This window comes from Artemia sp. Qi Xiang Cuo, chromosome 4 (genome assembly GCF_049724085.1).
Source record: "Artemia sp. Qi Xiang Cuo chromosome 4, ASM4972408v1, whole genome shotgun sequence".
NCBI lineage: Eukaryota > Metazoa > Arthropoda > Branchiopoda > Anostraca > Artemiidae > Artemia > Artemia sp. Qi Xiang Cuo.
In genome coordinates, this window is record NC_142797.1 from 9,404,454 (window position 1) to 9,410,453 (window position 6,000).

General features: G+C 36.9%; 1 protein-coding gene across 4 annotated transcripts in view; it reads right to left on the reverse strand.

Moving 5' to 3' along the window:
* The window catches only part of LOC148952762 (uncharacterized), a 76,482-nt gene extending 71,362 nt beyond the window's left edge, over positions 1 to 5,120 (reverse strand). For all 4 annotated transcript variants that reach the window (XM_089087411.1, XM_089087409.1, XM_089087408.1 and 1 more), the window contains exon 1: positions 4,997 to 5,120. The gene's annotated coding sequence lies outside the window, so the exon portion shown is untranslated. The remainder of the gene's footprint in view (positions 1 to 4,996) is intronic.
* Between the last annotated feature and the right edge of the window lie 880 nt (positions 5,121 to 6,000).

The following is a 6,000-nucleotide window of genomic DNA, read 5'->3' on the forward strand; positions in this document are numbered from 1 at the left end:
GGACAGCCCCTTCCATATACGGAATAATTTCTGTTCGTTTTAAGTTTTAATGTCGGTCCTTACTTTCAGTTAAAAAAACTAGTTTTTTTTATTTAATTTCTGATCGTTTTTTAGTTAATGCAGCTTTTATTTTGGCTCACCGTCATTGAATAAGTAAACAAAATTTGCATAAAAATATTACTTTTCTTTTGCTAAATGGCTGTCTCTAAATTTGGTTCTGACGTAATTTACAAATTAACTTACGTAACGAACTTCTATATTCGTATATTTTTCTTCTGGCAAAAAATACAAAGTTGCAGATTTTTGCAGATATGAGCTTGAAACCTATGTAATAGGGTTTTTTGATACGCTGAATCTGATGGTGTTATTTTCATTAAATTCTTTCACTTGTAGGGGATGGTTCTTCCCTCTTTAAAAAATCAGGTAAATTTTCTCAGGCTCGTAGCCTTTGATGAGTAAAACTAAACTTAATGAAGTCGATATATTTAGAATCAGCAGTATAAACCCACTCTTTTGATACATTTATTGACATCAAAATTCCGTTTTTAAAAGTTTCGATTACTATTGAGCCGTATCGCTTGTTTTTTTTATTACGTATATGTTATTACGTATATGAGGGGGTTCTCCCCTTTGTCAATACCACGCTCTTTACGTTAAAAGTAAAAACAAAATTTAATTCACAAACCCCTGAATCACAAAGGCCGTTTAATTAGAATAGATAGCTCTTTTGAAAGCACTAAACAAAACTGTAGCGTAAAGAGCGAGGTATTGACTTGGGGGAGAACCCACTGTTTGATAATCGAATCGGCAAGCACCAAGAAACCCTCCTACGATCATCTGATACAGAGACGTATTTAGGTATTTATTTCGGAAAAGGGAAAATTGATCAAAAACCGTTCTCGAATTTTACACAGCGTAAACTTGAGTGGCGCATAATACACAAGTACCAAAATTCCTTCCCCTACGGAAATTAAAAAAATAAAACTCAAATAAAATTCTCAAATTTGGAAAGCCTTATTTTCTAAGGGAGGATATTATCCGGGGAGGGGGATTTTCCGAGGGGTATATTTCAGAGGGGTATTTTCCAGGGGGGGGGGGTATTTTCCACGAGGGATTATTTTCCGCAGGGGTATTTCCGGGGTGTAATCGTCTAGGGGGGGGGGGGTAAACGCCTTCCACCAAGCCTTTGTGCTAGGGGGTATGAATGAAGTTAATTAAGGTCCTTTCATCATTTACCTTTTCCGGTGAAATCAGCTTAGTAACGTCAAAATGGAACCCATTGAGGATGCAACTAACTAGCGCGGTGTTGCAACAAAAAAAAAATAAGCTGAACAATTCAAATAGCTTTATGAGACAATTTTGGGAACATATAATAAACATCATATTTGCAACCCTCCTCCTCTCCCATGCTGAGTCAAAATTAAGTAAAATTTAGATCAAAATATTTAGACTAGTAGTCTGGACCTTTATTTATAGAGATTAAGTTCTAATCACAATTTCTTTTTTAAGTGAAAGTAAACAACGACATAAAAACCAAAAACGAACATAAGTCATCCTATATGCAAAAAAACACAGCCATTTGGTGAATGCAGGAGTTTTTATTTACCAATCACAGTTCAAAACCGTTCGAACTGCCGTTCAAAATAAAAATTATGTTTTATTTAAAGCAAGTGTAGATAAAAAAAATTATAATCTTGAAACATAGCGGGAAACAAATTTTTTATCACGTTAGTCTTGTGTTGGAGCCGTGGTAGAGCATTCATTCTTGAAGCATTCGTGGGAAAAAAGTAGAATTTTACCCTTAGCCCCGCTCATATACAGGGCATTTTTTTTTTATTTTATCCCTGCTCATTTTTTATACCATATTCGAGGATACTTGGCGGAGTTTCCCGCAAGAAGCATCTTCTGTAATTTTAATCTTTTTTACAAGAATAACCACTTGGAATTTCAATTTCACATCATTTTTGTGATAATCAGACAATGGAACAAATAGAAAAAAGGGTACGTGTGGTGCCCCAATTACTGCCAACACATTAGAAGCACACTATGACTCGTAGTTTTTCGAAAGAACCCTCTTCTGACACTGTCCAAAAATGTTGGCAACTGGACATTTTTATGTCAAAAGAACACATTCCCATGTGCCAAGACACAATGACATTAAAGGACAAAAAGTGACACATTTCGTAAATCAATGACATGGAACGTAATTTTCCAACTTAATATATATTTTGGTAAGAAAATGTCACTTTTCACCAAAATAGTGCTTTTTAACTGTATATTTTTTTAGCATCCAGGTTTTGACAGAGATGTCATAGGTGAATGGTTTTCTAGAAAGTAAGGGGTTTTCATTTATATTTGAATTTCGTGCTTTCATACTAAGTCATTTTGTATGAATGTTTTATTTACTTTTTTTCCTTTCCATTATATTTGATGTTAACTGGTCGCTTTGAAAGAGGCCTATAAAACGTGTTTTGGTCAATAATGCAACTGGTAAAAAAATAGCCTCTTGTTTTTGAGATTTCAAAGATAGAAACATTTTGGCTAAAATTGAAATGGATGATCAGGGGACACATTCATGGACGAAAAAGTTGCAACCCTGCTGTCCAGCCATCAGTTTGATTAGAGAGTATCCATAGCGATCATACTTTTAGGGAGATACGGCACAGTGAAGAGGATGGCGTAAAGTCCTTCAATTATTCAAGACTGCTTCTGCTCTCCAGTGTACAACTCAATTTGTTAAGAGTATTATCATCTTTCTCCTAGTTTATATAAATAGCCCCTGGATGTAGAATATGGCATTTGTGTAAAAGAAAGAATGTGTTTGAGATTCTAATATCGTTTCTGATAAATTTTGTGCGCAATTTTTATTATGCTATCATTTATTTGCATAAGCTGGCTTCGTTATTTGAAACCCTAAAATACTTTTGACCGAAATATTCATAAGATCCCAGCTTTAACAATGTGCAGCACAACTGCCATTCATTGAAGACGTATTTATGAATCTTATATAAACTGAGCATTTCTTGATCACTTTGAGCCCTCGCCCTTTGGTCGAACGGACAAGCGACTATATGAGACTCTTTTTTTAATCTTTATGATTAACATAGATACCTTAGAAGTAACGCAAGAAGCCCAGGGGGGGGAGAACGATTTGATTTTGGAGGAGAATTTTGTATTTTTATCTGAGATCATGCAAATTTCTCTACGTAAATAGCTTGTAAAGGGTAAACTGAATAAAGTCTACATGTCAAAAGTGAGGTAAAAAAGAAATGGTTTTGATTTATAGGTATAGGTTCATTACTACTTTTTTTTTAAGTTATGGCTATTGGTAGAGGTCACTCTCCACTTCCGGTTCGTTACTATGAATTGGTTGATGTCACACCCCTATTAGCCCCCCTTCCCTAGGGCCCAAAATTTTTTTGAAAAATGAATTTGAAAGTTATTTTGGTAATTTCTTAATATAAACAACACCAGAATAATTAATTTTGATTTCTCCTTTTTTTTTACCTACGCTAACCTGTGCTCATGGGTATTGGCATGGGGTTTTTCAAGAGTAGCCTTCAGGAGCGCCAATGCACGAAAATGTAGGGGGGCAAGGATTTCTTTTTCAAATTTCTTATATTGAAAATACAAAAGGATATTTGTCAAAATCTATGAGTACGATACCCCATGCCCCCCCCCAATTGGCAAACCCGGTAGCCTTACTGAAGTGCGACCACTACAATGGTGATTGTTAATTTCTGACCTGGAGAAATCTGGGGAAGGTAAAACAGGAAGGGTTTGCGAAAGCATAGGTTGGCTGGCCCCCAGCCCCCCATCGCACTTCCTGGCTGAAGGGCCACGAAACGGAGATCAGCACCGCCGGTTTGGACCTTAAGGGTCTAGTGCCGCATCCTTTACCTTTTTTTCCTTTACTCCCCGGCTAGAAACGTGCATATGTGCCCTGGGTTAACAAATAGCTGCCTAAAGCCACTTAAAATGTTAAAATATTTGCATGAAGTTTGAAAGAAAAAACTATTGAATTCTTGTAGTATCCCCCCCCCCCGCGGATAAAACTAAAATACATACACATTTAAAAAAGTATAGGCTATCATGTTAGTGGAGAGGCCAACAGTTACTGACTGCTCAGTTTACCTTATTCAGTGGCGGATCCAGGGGGCGCCCCCCCCCTAGAGTAGTCTAAAGTAGTGTAATTTACTTAATTAACGCAAGTTTGTGTTAATTAATCTAAATTAGAATTTTACCAATTAAACTTGCTCCTAACGCAAGTTTATCGGATCAACCTATTTTGCGCCCCCCCCCCTAAAATACTGGATCCTGCCCCTCACCTTATTTTTCCCATCCCTGTCCCAACTATCCCTACCTGCCCCATTGAATTCTGGTGGTATCTCAACCCTTCCCCCCCCCCAAACAGCATTAAAACACACACGTTTGACAAAGTAGGCCATAGCATTTGAGCAAATAGGTCTACAGTTACGGTTTAACCTACCTTATCACAGTAGGGCCTGAGCCCTAGAAATCAAGGAAATGCATCATTTGTATATTCTGAGATAAAAAAAAATGCTTTAGGCTGAGGATCAGCCCCAAGACTATCCTTACTTGCCCCAATAATCCTTAATATGATAAGTAACCTATGCTCTCACATAAAAATGCTAAAAATAAATCTTTACCGGGCCAGCTTAAAATAACGTATCTAGTCATCGAAAAATGCAAAAAATTTATATAAAACTTCAAAACTAATTAGTTTTACAGCTATTCCCCTTCTTCTTTGTCCTTCCCTCCACAGAAAATGTGGTATTTAAATGTAGCCTATTTCTTTATAGGCCGAAAAACAACAAAAAACGATTAAAAGATGCGAGGACTATCAAAAGCCCATAAGGATAAAGAATGCCTCTTACCCGTCCCCCTTCCGATAAATCATCCCATTTTAAAGGTCTATATTAAAAAAAAATGTCCAAAAAAGTACACCCTATCCAAAGGAATTGTCATCACTTACCAAAACGAAATCGAAAATAAGGAAATATGCTCTCTCTCTCTTCAAAGATCCAAAACTAAATAATCACTGAATTCTCGAAAACAAAAATTTTGAGCTCTAGGGGAGAAACAGAAAACGGGCTGTCTCTGTCTCTCATACGTATAGTATAATGGAAATTTTTTTCGTTTTTGCCAAACTAGACGGGGGTGAATTTTTCGGATGCTAAATTTAGAAGTCTGAAGGGTTTTGAGTTGATGCATTATGTATTTTGCAATACTATTTGACTTCAGATAAGCATTAGCGGGTGGACAAAAATGTGCGAAGTTTTAACTAAGGGAAATCAATATCGTATGTGATGATTGTGATGTTTCACGAGGGTTGAAATAAAGGGGGAATAGGGGTTGATATTAAAGAATATTGACTGGTAATTCCATGCTTATTATTAATTGCATATATTCATATGTTTGTTCTAGGTGCATTTGCAATAATTAGCTGTTTTTGCGGGTGGAAGATTGATCTCCCCCAAGACAAACAGGCAAAGCTAATAATAGTTAAATTCGAGATTAAGGCTTTTGTTGATCATTGGAAGTAGTTGATTTAGGGAATAAAACTCCAGTGAACAGATCCAAAGCCTTAATGATTCCCCGCGAAGGTATTTTGAAGTATCTTCCTCCACTCCTCCCCCTTCAAAGGGGATTGGCTTTTAGCAACCTTTGTATTTTAAACGTGAGACCCTGAGAAATAAATCCTGTGGTCATATGAGGCATAATGAAAGCGTTTTGAGCCTCATACCTTTGCTCAACAGTGGCGGATCCAAGAAGCCGGAGGACCCTGAGCAACCCTCAAGCTTTTTTTTGGTGCCCTTATACCTTGTTTTTTTTTCTGGTCTTCACTCTTTTTTTTAAAATAAATTTGTCGATTTGGTCAATTATTGGCGCCATGGCAGTGGCGGATCCAGGGGGAGGGTGTGCCCCCCCCGAAGGCAGTCTAAAGTAGTATAATTTACTTAATTATCGCAAGTTCGC